At 43.8% G+C, this 15849-nt stretch overlaps 1 protein-coding gene across 2 annotated transcripts in view; it reads right to left on the reverse strand.

The window, feature by feature from the left end:
- The window catches only part of LOC129866710 (alpha-1,3-mannosyl-glycoprotein 4-beta-N-acetylglucosaminyltransferase C-like), a 215563-nt gene that overhangs the window by 96105 nt on the left and 103609 nt on the right, over positions 1 to 15849 (reverse strand). For both annotated transcript variants that reach the window (XM_055939540.1, XM_055939541.1), the window contains one exon: positions 2921 to 3017. The gene's annotated coding sequence lies outside the window, so the exon portion shown is untranslated. The remainder of the gene's footprint in view (positions 1 to 2920; positions 3018 to 15849) is intronic.

A 15849-nucleotide genomic window follows, 5' to 3' on the forward strand; every position in this document is an offset into this window, starting at 1 on the left:
GAATGGCATTTACCGAGACACATTCAAGTTACGAGTGCCATAGGGAGGGAAACCAGCATTCTGACAAGCAGTCAATGCACAACAATAATTGCAATTGTGGAGAAACAGCCGTCTTAATGGAGGTGATCCCAGCATATAAAGCACATGAATAGGCCTATGTCTGGATTTGATTAGTCTAGGACCAAGTGTCTCCTTAACAACTTCTACCCCAAGCCATAAGACTGCTGAACAATTAATCAAATGCCCACCCAGACTATTTACATTGACCCCCCCCAGCAAATGTAGGGCCTACCAGTCACAAGAAAAAAAGTTGCCATGATGACATGATGGGTCTACATGCGTTTTGAACAGCCCTCCATACTGAGATGGGCTGTATGTCCCCACCCTGAGCGTGTAGAGAAGCCAGATTTAGACATTGCATATAGTTTAACAGTTCCAATTCACGTCATGCTGTTCTTACAAGTCATTTATTATCCTTTGCCGGTTTCTCGCAGCTATTTAGCCCGGGAGTGGTTTCGAGCGGTAAATCTCGGTAACCGGGTTCCCGTAATTCAAACCTTACCAAGATCCATGTATTCTTGTATGTGTTTTTTGAATCACTCCTCGCGTGCACATTCGGTAATACTGTATACCCCGGTATGGTACAGAAATGTTATGACGGTATGAAAATCTGGATAGAGCCCAACCTTTTTACTAGACTTGCATTTTAACGTTTGTATAGATGAATGACTGCACGTAGCCTAGTCTAAGACAATTACTTTACCGTCCAGTGACCACCGTATTCCAGATGCTCAACACTAACGACCACTAATACAACCACTCACTCCATCACGTAAACCGCTTGTGGAGTTGAGTTGAGGTCCATGTGAACTAAAACGATTGTGACAGGGCTGGTTAGCGTGAGCTGCCTTTGACGGACGCTCTCCTCGCTATATGCACGGTTTGGGCAGCTGGGATAGGATCTCTAGCTCCAAGGCAACGCACACAGGCCTGTGATGTTTTATCGAGCACACAGGCTTTGCTTTATGCTGTCTGTCCTGTAGGAAGAACAGCTGTTTGCATGAATCTTTAATGCACATCGGCCACATCATTGTTGCTTCATTCTGGCAGATGTAGATCTGGATCCCTTCACTCTCACTTTAAACTGCTTCAAGTCGCCTTCACTTCGAGAATGTGAAATCTCATTCGTTCAAGTGTCTCGCTTCCTACAGGAAAGTAGCGAACGCAGTTTGAAATGCACCATGGGGCAGTTAGCTCGCAGCCGGATTGTGGAAATAAATATGAATCTCGCCACATTCACAAGCGTCCTAAGCTATTGCATATATCAGGAGTCGACAGCAACCAACATATCACATTTGCTTCTGTCAATAAATGAAGCCCACCACCAGTCTGAAAATCAACTACATTGGCTTTTTACTGGAGAATGAGAAGATCTGGACACCAGCCAAAACCAGAAGCTATTCAAACTGTATAGTAAGCAGCCTGTTAAGTTTAAAGTTATAGAATCGACTTAAAAATGACAATCTATGTGAACACATAAGCTTCTTTACTATTTGTGCACATACATCACTAAGAAGTTCCACATGGCACTGAGAACAGACTAGGCTCAACGACAAAACATCTACTCTGGCTGTCGGTTTAAATTGCTCTACATGGAGACTCTACCGTCTGTATCTCAGAAGTGTGAAAAGCAATAACAGCAGCAAAGTGCAACAGTGGCTTTGATGTCAATATTTTCCCTCTTGATAAACCCTTTGGGCAAGTGCCCTTCTTCGGCCAGCCAACACAAACAAAGCTTTGTCGTTGTTTGATCCTGTCAACAGAGTGTGGACAGGCTGAAAATATAGACCCTCTACTCCAAGGGTCACTGTCTCCAGTCTATGTCTGAGGTTGGTCTAGCACTCTAGCGGTCACATATACTGCCCCTGGAGACCAGGCTTAGATCCCACAAACCACCTCTTCGAAAATCGGCATCCGATCATCAATCTCTGTCTCTGACACTGTGTGTAAAAAAACAACAATAAAACATTTATGGAGGATGAAACTGTCGTCCTTTAAAATTAAAAATACATTGTCCTCAGCCTCACCGCCCAGATCCATGCGAGGCACTGATGGAACTAATTACCAGAGATAATGTCACATTCTGTGTCTGTCGAAACGTTTGTGGTCATACGCACATCCTTAAAAACATAGGTGCTGGGCTAATGAAGAACACTAGTATAGAGCAAGAAGGCCCGCACACTGTTAAAGCTCCCAATTCACCGATTTATTGGCAACGTTACGATCCAAAACAGATCTTTGTCGTGTCAAACAAACTGAGTGCTCATATCCCAAAATATACACATTTCACCTGACATGACCATTGCGGACAAGACGTATGGTGGGTGCAAAAAAAAATTGTGTCTCTCTAATAATTTAATAACAATGAGATGGGTACATATAGTTGTTACAGAAAATAATATATATTTACCAAGTGGGTAACCACATTCTGTGTCTACCGCTGCCAGTCAGGAGGAAAGGAGATGACTCATTTGAAAATGCTAATTGGGCTATATAAACGAGCGGCTGTGAGACAGAACTTTCTCAGTGTGTTCACCTTTGAAAATGTCAGATCACAACGACAGGCATAATTCGCTCTGTCACACTGAATGTTATATAGTAGTGTAGCTTCTCTGAAGTAAGGAGAAGTACAGTATGCAGAAAAATAAAGGGAACAACTATATAGAACTATATAACTATATAGAACTATACAACTATATAGAACTGTACAACTATATAGAATAAGAAGAATAAAAGGCGGTTGCTCACTGTTTTGCTGCTCACTTGGTTCTACAGAGTATTGCCATTCAATTAAACAAATAACCATCCAGGTCTAACAGAGTCAAGCTCATTAAGAGTGTTGTATGAAATGTTATAGTACCTTTCAGCAGAAGTCAGATGTCTTTTTGGGGAGGAGTTCTGGTTGCCCTGAAGGTTGACATGGACTGGATCCACAAACAGATGCTCCTCAGTTGTTTCTGTCAAAACGAAGACAGACAGAGAGACAGTCAGCCCAACCCCGGGAACGTAATTCATTATACACATCAGTGTGCCATTGTTCCGCTATGTACCCTTCGTGTATGTGAGGTGCACATCAATGTGCTGTACGTAACGCGTGTGTGAGTGCGTGTCTGGTGCACAGAAAATGTATTGTACAGTGTGTGTGTGTGTAAGTGTGTGTGCATATGAGTGTGCATGAGAGAGAGTCCCTTATTTTCTGCGTACAAATTACTGTAATGTACAGTAAAGCGAACAATAAAGCCCCAACACCCCCGGCTTCCAACTCCTGTGCCTCCTGCCTAGTACTCTGACTTACATTTGAAGATTACTCTCCTTTCCAGAGTTTCCCATAGGAGAAAAAAAGCTGGCTACAGTGTCCAGGAACTCGCTCTCTCTCGTCTAACTGTCACTTGTCTCTCTCTCGCGCTCTCTCTCTAGTCTAACTGTCACTTGTCTCCCTCAGGCTCTCTATCTAGTCTAACTGTCGCTGACTGTCGCTCTCTGAGGCTGTGCAGAGACACTGATGGTCGAGATGGGATGGTGTGGTTCTCCCACACAGAGGCACTGTAATTGGCTCACCATGATGGGTCATAAACATGCATCACAAGGGCAGTGGAGCGCCAAGCAGACAGCTAACTAAGCTTCTCGCTCTCTCTGCTTCTTACACACAAAGAGACACATATACACCCCCCCCCCCCCCCACCAATGATACACACATGCACACACACAGAGAAATACACACACACACACTTGCATGCACGTACACGCACACACAGGCATGCACACACAAACATACACACAAGATGGCGCCGACATACACGGTCGGCCTGTTTCTAACTCTTAGCCAACTTTGCAGTATTTCTCATTTACTTAGTCATTTATTACATTATTTGCTTAGAATGTCTTATATTATTACCTACAGCCGAAAATAACTTTTGGATATTAGATTGGCAGTCATTCGCCAGCATTTCGACAATATATTCGACTTCCCTGAACTGGATCCTTTGTTTGTACTTACTGAGGCATTCATCCCAGGGTCTGCAGCAAAATGAAGAAGAGGAAGAAGAAGTGGGGTCCTAGTCAGACTGAGGCGGCGGGCGTATCATCCACCGCTTCTGAGTATATTACTCGCTAACGTTCAGTCCCTGAATAATAAAGTAGATGAGCTCAGGGCGAGGATCTCCTTCCAGAGAGACATCAGGGACTGTAACATACTGTTTTACGGAATCATGTCTCCCTCCGGATATATTGTCCCCGTCCATTTAGCCAGCGGGGTTCTCTGTCCATCTCGCAGACAGGTTGCCTCTGACAATAGTATCGACGTATACACTGACTCGGCGACTAGGTTCATCGGGAAGATTAGAACTAGATCCAAACCAAAAAACGTGGATAGATGGCAGATTTGTGCAAAACTGAAACGCAAACAAACACATTTAACCATGGCAAGGTGACTGGGAACATGAACGTGTACAAACAGACCAGCTATGACCTCTGTAAGGAAATCAGAGACGCAAAATGACAGAAGAGGGACAAAGTTGAGTCACAGTTCAACGGGTCAGACATGAGACGTGTGGCAGAGACTCCAGACAATTACGGATTATAAAGGGAAAGTCCGCCATGATCTGGACACCGATGCCTTGTTCCCAGTTAAAACTAAACACATCGCCTTGTAGCACTCCTGTCATTGTGAAGTCCTTTGACAGGCTAGTTAAAGATCATATCATCTCCACTTTACCTGGAGGTGATATGACAGATTCACAGACAACGCAATCACCATTGCACTGAATATTGCCCTATCCCACCTGGACAAGGTAGGCAACAACACCTCTGCCACGCTGATCATGGACTACGAGCACACCCCCATCCACATAGATGGGGCCGCACTGAAGAGGGTCAAAAGCTTCAAGTTCCTCGACGTGCACATCACTGGGGACATGAAATGGTCCCTCCACACCGACAGCGTGGTGAAGCGCCTTTTCAACCTCAGGAGGCTGAATATATTTGTGTTGGCCACTAAAACCCTCAGATACACCATCAAGAGCATTCTGTCGGAATGTATCACCGCCTGGTATGGCAACTTTACAAGTGCTTCAAAGCTGCGGCTGAGAGACTGTTAAACAGCTTCTATCTAAAGGCCATCAGACTGCTAAACAGTCATCACTAGGCACTGTCACTAGCCGGTATCTGGTACTCTACTCTACCTCCATCCAGTAAATGTCAGGGGATCCAGGCAGTAGATAAAGATACAGTCTCCACAACAAGATCAGATACCAGTGATAGTGAGATATAGGCAGTGAAAACCATAAGTGTAGGGCACTGCTCTGCTTAAAGCCCAGGAGGCTGCACTACCTCTGTGTGTTGTAAAACCTGAAGCTCAGGCCTGTGTTGCTCTGCCTGTCTGTGTGTTGTAGAGCTGCAGAACCTGTGTGAGAGCCTGGAGGGTTGTCCAGTTCTCATAGAGGTCCACCTCACTGGGAATCCCCTTCAGCAAAAGACCAGCTGGAGGTAGGGCAAGCCCAATGATAAACACAGAATACATATGGGCAACAAGCCCTGGGCCCCGTGGTTGCATGCTCCTGTGATAGAGAGCAATGTTGTCATAGAAACAAACTTATACAGTAACACTGTACTTGGACGCTTGGCCATACATGCATCCACTGTCATCAACATAACAAGGATTAGTTTAAAAATGGCGAACACCATCTTCTCTAGCTTCTCTGTTCTGGAATATTACTGCTGGAGCGGATGTGAGAAGTAAAGTTACATACCAAGGGAAAGCCATGCCAATGCAATAATTAATATCATCCCTCATGTCGCAGAACGTGGTCCCAGTGCGGAGGAAGATGTTGACTGAGGTGACTTAGGGCTGGATTCAACCTGTATCGCTAAAGTTCATCTTTATAGCGTGATTGAAGGGTTAGGGTTAGGATTTTGGTCAGTGCCGGTGGCTGAGGAGTCACGACACTGGTTTGAGTTTTGTTGCCAGGGGGAGCAGTAAACGTGGGCGAGGGCACCAATGAGATTTACAAATAGTCCAACGTTGTATCACGCCGCATTGAAACAATCGCTAAAAGGGTGTACATTTGAGGGTTCTGTGTTGGTAAAGTATATAGATGATTTGTTATTGGCGTCAAAAGACGAAGAAACTCATATGCGAGACCTCACCACATTAGTAAACTATTTGGCAGAGCAGGGTCACAAAGCATCATATGAGAAAGCACAACTAGCGAAACAAGAGGTAACATATTTGGAGGTTTTGATTTCAAAAGGCACATTACACGTGATCGAGTAGAAACAATGCTTTTTTTGGCAAGACCAAACAATATTCGCACACTCAGTAAAATCCTAGGTGTTTTAACATTTGTGAGACATTTTATTATGTTGTTTTCTGAAATTGCTGAGCCACTTGACAAAAGGTGGGAAGGGAATTGACAAAAGGTGGGAAGGGTCCCCATGAACAAATAAAACGGAGTCAAGAGTGTGAGGAAGCGTTTGTCGAGCTAAAGAAGCAATTGTGTCAAGCACCAGCATTGGGGTTGCCAAATTTAAAGTGACCTATTCAAATTTTTGTTCATGAACATCATGAACATGAAGGACATTGTAGTGCAGTGGTTATGCAAAATCAAGGGGGGAAAGAGACCCTAGACCGACTCCAATTTGCCCCAATAGGTCCACAGACGATGCAATCACAACAACACTGCACACTGCCCTAACACCATAGTACCCTCCAAACTCGTCATTAAACTCGAGACCCTAGTGTTTCTACCCCGCCCTGTGCAACTGGGTCCTGGACTTTCTGACGGGACGCCCCCAGGTGGTGATGTTAGGAAACAACATCTCCACCCCGCTGATCCTCAACACTGGGGCCCCACAAGGGCGCGTTCTCAGCCCTCTCCTGTACTCCCTGTTCACCCATGACTGCGTGGCCATGCACGCCTCCAACTCAATCATCAAGTTTGCAGACGACACTTCAGTGGTAGGCGTGATTACCAACAATGACGAGACGGTCTACAGGGAGGAGGTGAGGGCCCTCGGAGTGTGGTGTCAGGAAAATAACCTCACACTCAACGTCAACAAAACAAAGGAGATGATTGTGGACTTCAGGAAAGAGCAGAGGGAGCACCCCCCCCCCTATCCACATCGACGGGACAGTAGTGGAGAAGGTGGAAAGTTCCTCGGCGTACATATCACGGACAAACTGAAATGGTCCACCCACACAGACAGCATGGTGAAGAAGGCGAAACAGCGCCTCTTCAACCTCAGGAGGCTGAAGAAATCTGGCTTGTCACCAAAAACACAAACTTTTACAGATGCACAATCGAGAGCATTCTGTTGGGCTGCATCACCGCCTGGTACGGAAACTGCTCCGCCCACAACCGTAAGGCTCTCCAGAGGGTCTGTGAGGTCTGCACAACGCATCACCGGGGGCAAACTACCTACCCTCCAGGACACCTACACCACCTGATGTCACAGGAAGGCTAAAAAAATCATCAAAGGACAACAACCACCCGAGCCACTGCCTGTTCACCCTGTTAAGAACAAATTCTTATTTACAATGACGGTCTAGGAATAGTAAATAGTGTGTTAACTGCCTTGTTCGTGGGCAGAACGACAGCTTTTTACCTTGTCAGCTCAGGGATTCAATCTAGCAACCTTTCGGTTACTAGCCCAACGCTCTAACCACTAGGCTACCTGCAGCCCCACAGTAAATTAAATTAGATTACCAGGTTCATTTTTCATTACGTTATAATAATCCATGCATTCTGGGAATGTTTGTTATAAAGTCCAAAGTTTATGGGCAGAGTTAGAAATTTGGCTGTCAGAAGAATTACAATGGAAATATACTTTTAATCTGTCTGTCTGCATATTTCAAGACATGGCATACAAGGGTGCTGTGAGATACCCAATGGGTTGAACGATACTTTTCTCATCAATCCTCTTGAAAAAACAAATACTTAAAAACTGGAAATCAACCAATCCTCCGTCGTTAACATAATGGAAAGGTAAAATGCTTTACTGTGAAAGTGTGTGAGTGACAGAGAGAAACAAAACTGTGAAGTTGGTGGAGAGAGATGCAGGACCTGGAGATGGGGGTGTGAGCATATGGGTCTGAGCAGGTGTGATGTAGTTGATGTTTGTGTGATGTTGTCATTTGTATGTTTCGTCATGTTTAAAAAACAAAGGAAAAATGACACCTTGCAACACGAACCTGATTATGTATTTGATTTATTTTGTTTACAATCTTCATTGTAACCACAATGGCACAACTAATTGAACACACACATGAGCAGATTAACTTGGTCAAAGCATTTCTTTATTAAAGACTATCTGAATTAATGTTGGTCCTTTTTTATTTTGATCCAAAGCCACAAATGAGCGAGTCACTCAGTTTTATGCTGACAAATATAGCTTTATGCTGCAAAATAACCTACTAAATCAATGTAATTGCCTAAATAAAATAGTCAATTTCATAAATAAAACAAATAAATTAAATAGCTCAGGTCCTGAAAATATGGGCAACCCTTTTCCAAAACATATTCTCACTGGACTCTTTGTCATTCATTTTCTTCTTCACATCAGCAAAGAAGAAATCCATGTTTCAGAAACTCACTTTATATAGAGGGGATATCACACTGTGCTGAATAAAGCCAGTTTGTTACATTAGAATAGTTTATTACATTTTTTAAGAGGGAGAGAAACCAAAAGCAATACCTAAAGCATAATCAATCGTCTAACTCCCTCTAACGATAGCGTGGAGCAATGACGGAATAACGCAATTTACCACCATCTACCACAAATGTGTCGCGGCATAAGCTCAAAACATTTAATTGAAGAACCGCTGTACCTTTTAAGCCTACATTCAGTAACATCTATCAGTTACATGCATATATAAACTAAGCAAAAAAGAAACGTCCCTTTTTCAGGAAAGGGATGTTTTCAAAGATAATTCATAAAAATCTAAAAATAACTTCACAGATCTTCATTGTAAAGGGTTTAAACACATGAACCATAAACAATTAATGAACATGCACCTGTGGAACGGTCGTTAAGACACTGACAGCTTACAGACGGTAGGCAATTATACACAGTTCTGAAAACTTAGTACATTAAAGAGGCCTTTCTACTGACTCTGAAAAACACCAAAAGAAAGGTGCCCAGGGTCCCTGATCATCTGCGTGAACTTGCCTTGGGCATGCTGCATGGAGGCATGAGGACTGCAGTTGTGGCCAGGGCAATAAATGTCAATGTCCGTACTGTGAGACGCCTAAGATAGCTCTACAGCGAGACAGGACGGACAGCTGATCGTCCTCGCAGTCGCAGACCACGTGTAACAACACCTGCACAGGATCAGTACATCCGAACATCACACATGCAGGACAGATACAGGATGGCAACAACAACTGCCTGAGTTACAGCAGGAACGCACAATCCCCCCATCAGTGCTCAGACTGTCCACAATAGGCTGAGAGAGGCTGGACTGAGGGCTTGTAGGCCTGTTGTAAAGCAGGTCCTCACCAGACATCACCGGCAACAACGTTGCCTATGAGCACAAACCCACCGTCGCTGGACTGGACTGGCAAAAAGTGCTCTTCACTGACGAGTCGCGGTTTTGTCTCACCAGCGGTGATGGTCGGATTCGCGTTTATCGTTGAAGGAATGAGCGTTACATCGAGGCCTGCACTCTGAAGCGGGATCGATTTGGTGGTGGAGGGTCCGTCATGGTCTGGGGCGGTGTGTCACAGCATCATCGGACTGAGCTTGTTGTCATTGCAGGCAATCTCAACGCTGTGCGTTACAGGGAAGACATCCTCCTCCCTCATGTGGTACCCTTCCTGCAGGCTCATCCTGACATGACCCTCCAGCATGACAATGCCACCAGCCATACTGCTCGTTCTGTGCATGATTTCCTGCAAGACAGGAATGTCAGTGTTCTGCCATGGCCAGCGAAGAGCCTGAATCTCAATCCCATTGAGCACGTCTGGGACCTGTTGGATCGGAGGGTGACGGCTAGGGCCATTCACCAAGAAATGTCCGGGAACTTGCAGGTGCCTTGGTGGAAGAGTGAGGTAACATCTCACAGCAAGAACTGGCAAATCTGGTGCAGTCCATGATGAGGAGATGCACTGCAGTACTTAATGCAGCTGGTGGCCACACCAGATACTGACTATTACTTTTGATTTTGATCTCCCCTTTGTTCAGGGACACATTCCATTTTTGTTAGTCACATGTCTGTGGAACTTGTTCAGTTTATGTCTCAGTTGTTGAATCTTGTTATGTTCATACAAATATTTACACATGTTAAGGTTGCTGAAAATAAACGCAGTTGACAGTGAGAGGACATTTCTTTTTTTGTTGAGTTTACATATCAGTATACACACAAGTTATTTAGGTCAGATAACTTGTGACGCAGATTATGCAGATGATGCCGATGATGCAGGTGGCGGTTGAAATGCAGGCCAAAGTGGGACACAGGTGTTTGGGATAAGCTCCGTGTCGATGGATTCTCATTCTAGCACGTCCTTCCCTGTCTGTGTACCAAATGGTACCATATTCCCTTCATAGTGCACTACTTTTGACCAGGGCGCATAGGGACTAAGGCCCTACCTATGGGTGTGAGAGGAGAGTGGCTACAGCATCGGTCAGACAGCTGAGCCTTTGGTTCTCTCCTAATTGGGGTAATTTATTGTCCTAACAGGCAGCGCAGCTGTGGCTTTACAACATCGCACCAATTAAACCCAGATGCTGAAATGAAAGACACGGACAAACGTGACTGGACAATGAATCAAAAGACCTTAACTCAAATCTGAGTAATAAATGTGACCGAGGAGAAGCGAGCAGGACGGCTCTCCAAAAACACTCTGCTGATGTTGGAAACAACAAGCAATATCATTATCAATGTAATTCAAAAAAGCATATCTCAAATGACCTGATAATTATAATTAATATAAAATGGATTATGAGTAAAATACAAAATAAGATCAGGGAGCCGAATTTCATTCTTAGATTTCTCATGAGCGTTCCAGATTTCTGTAATATATATTTTTTTCCTAACAAAAAGGGCAGTGGTCAAGATCAGGTGGATTGGAGAATCGGAGTGAATGGCCCAGGAAATGTGGAACATAACAGGAAGAAATCAGGTCACTATGGCGATTGCTACAGGGCATGGATAACCCCGACATACTGTGATTGGCCTGCCTTTCCTCTCTCCCTCCCAGTCAGAACCCTTTAAATGTTGTGCCCTGGGAACAGGCCCAAACGTGAGTAAGACAGATAATGACATGGATGGAACAAGAGGAGGATGGCACAACCTTAGAGATCACAGATGAACATAGCATTTTCAGAATGAAGGCTCTCTTCTTGTCATGTGACCCCAATGGAAAATAACAAATAAGGACCTTATCTTGATGACGTCTTGAGATAGTTTTGTACTGTTCCTTTATGGCTCGAAGAACCATGAACAAGTAAAGAACCCTATGGTAAGTTGTGTCTGAGATAGTACACCTTTGTACACATCTTTATGGTGTCACCAATCAAATATTCCGAATGGCTCACCCAATATGGCTGCCAGTCCAACTAGCATGCATGAGTGCTTAAAATTGGAATATACTAATTATAATTATAGAGTTTGGGTGGGTCCAAGGTAGTGTGTATGTGAAGGGCAAAGCGGGACGTGTGAGCGTGTGAGCATGTGAGTACCTGGGTCATATGAGAGTGGCTGGCAGAACTATAATGTGGAGCACCTTGTTAGACCGAGCAAGACTCGAGATATCAAAGATGAAAGGAGCTAGGGGTGCACGATTTGCAAAAAATATCTAAATGCGATTTCTGGGGGGATGATTTTGCGAATATGAATTGTCATTTTCAAACACTTGGGTGAAAACTTTTCCATCAGACATGGTTAAAACAATTGGCAGGGTAGAGAACGTCACTTCTAAAATGAGATCGTAGGAATGAATACATACTGTGCTAACTGGATACAAAACCAAATTAAACAAATATTTTCCCCCATTGTTATACTTATGATAATATTATTCCACCTACATATTAAAAAACATTCATTTTTCACATGATCATCAAAATACAGTGTGCTATAAGCGCAGCACGAATTATTTAATTACATTACAAATTCCTATTTTACCATTATGAGTTCTTAATAATATACGTTTTATTGATTTATTGAAGTTGTATTTATTTCGCCAGCCATAATGTAGGTTTAATTATGTATAAGTAGGCTCAATGATTATTATAATTCAAAGTGCCTTAACATGTAACACGTAAGCTACAGATTGCAAAGTGTAGCTTGTTTCCAAAACATTGGAGGCTGGTCCAGTAATTCAATATGATGGCCTTTAGCACGTTTGTGCCGTTACCGTTATGCACACTTGCTGCTCCTCATGTAGGCCCCAGGCGGCTAAAGCTTCTCTCAACCTCAGAGTGATGTTTTTAGCCTATGTCTGCAAGCACCGACCATTCAGTTGAAACTCCTCATCAATAAAGTGTACTGTCAAACGAATGTTTGACTGTCGGTTGTTCTGCTAGACAAAAGGTATGTTGTAGTCACATAAATCAACATGTGTAAGCTCTGTTTCAGCTTCTTCCCTTAATTTTGTTATACTGGGTTGGGATGGTGACTTGGGAAAAATATGGGTGAATCTTTTTCTCCTGTCCAGCTTGTTTATTATCTTCTTGACGCCGCCTTTGCTGACAGTGTAAATATGAATCATGTCTTTGGCTATGCGATAGATAGGCCATAGCCTCAGTGAATTCTCTGTTTCTGCGGAGGTTTTAGTAGGGCGTTACACTTGAAAATGCATCGGCAATCAATACCTGCTAACGTAGGTGGCTGGCTATGGCCGAGTGTCTTTGCTGCTGTTTGGCACTTGTTTCACCGTGCAATCGTAAAGTAGGGGATGGTACTTCTTCAAATGATTGAACAAATGTGTCGTGTTGCCTCTTGTTGTCGCCACAACTCCGAGGTACTTTATGCACATTTGGTTGACATCAGTTTGCCTGTAGCTGAAATATTGCCATACGACGGAGGTGCGCCCTTCTTTGGCAGCAAATCGACATTCCCGTTAGCACTAGCAACACTCATGTTTCCAACACTGCATTTTTTCCCTCACCAGGACAATTGTGATTGGCCAGCATGTGCATGCCACGCAGAGTGAGAGAGCCCGTTTGTGATTGGTCAGCACCCTCTTATGCATGCAGGGAGTGAGTGAACGGAGTCTAGCGCATCTCATTGGAGAAGGTACCTCATTGGAGGAGGTACCGTAGTCTAGTTTTTCTTGTATCAAAGAAAGGAGAAAATGGCAGCCTCTTGCAATATGGATATTTCACATGTCAATATCCTGAATTTGATCGTGCAGCCCTAAAAGGAGTACATGCAGTCCTAGAGAGAGTATCTCCCTCCATCCTCCTTTAGAATTCCAGTTCTGTCTGGAGCTCCCCTGAAGCCCATTACCTTCTCCATCCCACTACTGACTTAGTGCTTCTCTGGTGTACCCTTGGCAGTGGTGTCTTGTTCCTCAAGGGAAGTAGTGCTCTACCTGAGCAACGATATCAGCAGCCTGATGGGAAGCAGGAACCTTCGTGTTTTATGAGGAGAACGAACGAAAGGCCCTGAACCCAATTATCTTTTCTTTGTTAAATAAAACTCCACTGGCCGTCATTTCAACATGCAGACCACCCCACACTGTGATTACAGATTTAATTAGCTGCGGACCTTGCTTCAGGGAGACTCCTAAATCCATATCGATATTTCTGCAGAATGTGGAGATAGGGCCTTGTCCTCATGGTCAGCTACAGAGACGCTACTGCAGAAAGAAGAAGGGGATGAAGTGGGGTTTTCTAAAAACGTACTCTCTCCTGTTGACTTTTTCCACTGAGGCTAATAGTTTTATTGCTCTATGAGGCTGAACAGCATGGCTGAATTATGCAGAGCATGGCAGAAACCAATGCTGTTTCACTGCAAGTAGCTCGGATTTAAAGAGCCCTGCTGTCAGAATAGTAGCATTTCTATTATTGACATTTGAGAACATTCCACAGCTAATCTGATATAAATTGATTAAGTGTTCTGAGACCTTCAGCCCCATTTGGAGAGTGGAATCTAATTTGGATTTAATGGTGCAATTTGCCTCCATAACTTTGTCATGATGTTTTAGGCGTCAGTTTTTCTTCCTGGGGGGGGGGGGGGGGGGGGGGGGGGGGAGATAACAGTAGCATTGTGATCATGAAGGTGAAGCACCCTTAAACAGAATACTCCATGTACACTGAATTGTATGTGGTACAACTTTCCATCTCTTACGTCACACATCACAGCTATGATTATAGTCATGACAGCATACAGTAACTACATGCAACAAACTGTAGGCAACCGAACCAACGTTATACTGTCTAGATTATCAGTATACACTTGATGTAACAATTAGGCAACCAACAGCTACTATACATGTCAAGAGTACAGTAAGCTACATTAGAGTGTTGTAATGAATAGTAAGAGATGACGCTAGAGTACGGAAGTGTCAAGTGGACCTCTTCAAACCCCACTCATGTATTAATATTTTACTAGCATCACACACATAAATACCCACACACACACTCCATCCCTCCTTCCCTTGTTCCCCTTGGCTCAGAGAAGAGAGAGGCCCCACGACATATACCTGTCTCTTGCTTCATCTTACAGCCCGATTTTCAGATGGCAAGGATGACAGGAGGTGCTCTCCGCTGCTGACAGCGCTGCCTTACGGGGGAACTGGAGCTGTCTCACAGCCTCCCACATCACACTGCTGCCAGGCACCAGGCTACGCCCATGACAAATACACACACATATGAGTACATACAGACATGCGGGGGCACACAAAGACCCAGAATACAAACAGCAGGCACACAAATATACAACACAAACACAGAGTACCACACACGTACAGGCACACAAGCACCAAGGGCGCATAAATACCACACAAATACTGAGCAGCACACACCTCACACACAAACATCGAACAAACAGAAATAACACAAACATATATAATAACACACACACACACACAAAAAACAGAGGAGAGTAGCTTCTTGTATAATCCCAGCTAGCACATAATGTTCTGAGAACAATATGTTTCTTAGAGCTTGGTGAGAGCGTGGTTGTCTTATGGTTATTTTGCATACAACCCCACCACAACTTTCTGGGAATAATGCAGGATAGTTGCTTGGCTTGGAACATTCTCAGCACATTTAATGAACTTGACAAAAAAAAACTAATTTTCTTGGTATTTCATTACTTTAACAGCACGTTTCCTAAAAGTAAAAAAATGGTAACATTTCATTAAAATGTTGGTAATGTTCTATGAACGTTCTCCAACTATTTTGACATTGGAAATGTTCTCAAATAATTCAGAGAACGTTAAACCACTTTCTCGGTGGCTTCCCGAGTGGTACAGCGGTCTAAGGCGTCACGACAGACCCGGGTGTCACGCCCTGACGTTAGAGATCCGTTTTATGTCTCTGATTTGGTTTGGTCAGGGCGTGAGTTGGGGTGGGCATTCTATGTTTTGTGTTCTATGTTTTCTATTTCTGTGTGTTTGGCCGGGTGTGGTTCTCAATCAGAGGCAGCTGTCTATTGTTGTCTCTGATTGTGAACCATACTTAGGTAGCCTCATCCCACCTGTGTTTTGTGGGTAGTTTTTTTCTGTCTTTGTGTCTGTACCAGACAGAACTGTTTCTTGTTGTTCGATTTTCGTTTATCACTTTGTTATTTTTGTCATAGTGTTCACTTTTCATTAAAAGGCATGAACACTTACCATGCTGCGTTTT

Source organism: Salvelinus fontinalis, chromosome 12 (assembly GCF_029448725.1).
Source record: "Salvelinus fontinalis isolate EN_2023a chromosome 12, ASM2944872v1, whole genome shotgun sequence".
Lineage (NCBI taxonomy): Eukaryota > Metazoa > Chordata > Actinopteri > Salmoniformes > Salmonidae > Salvelinus > Salvelinus fontinalis.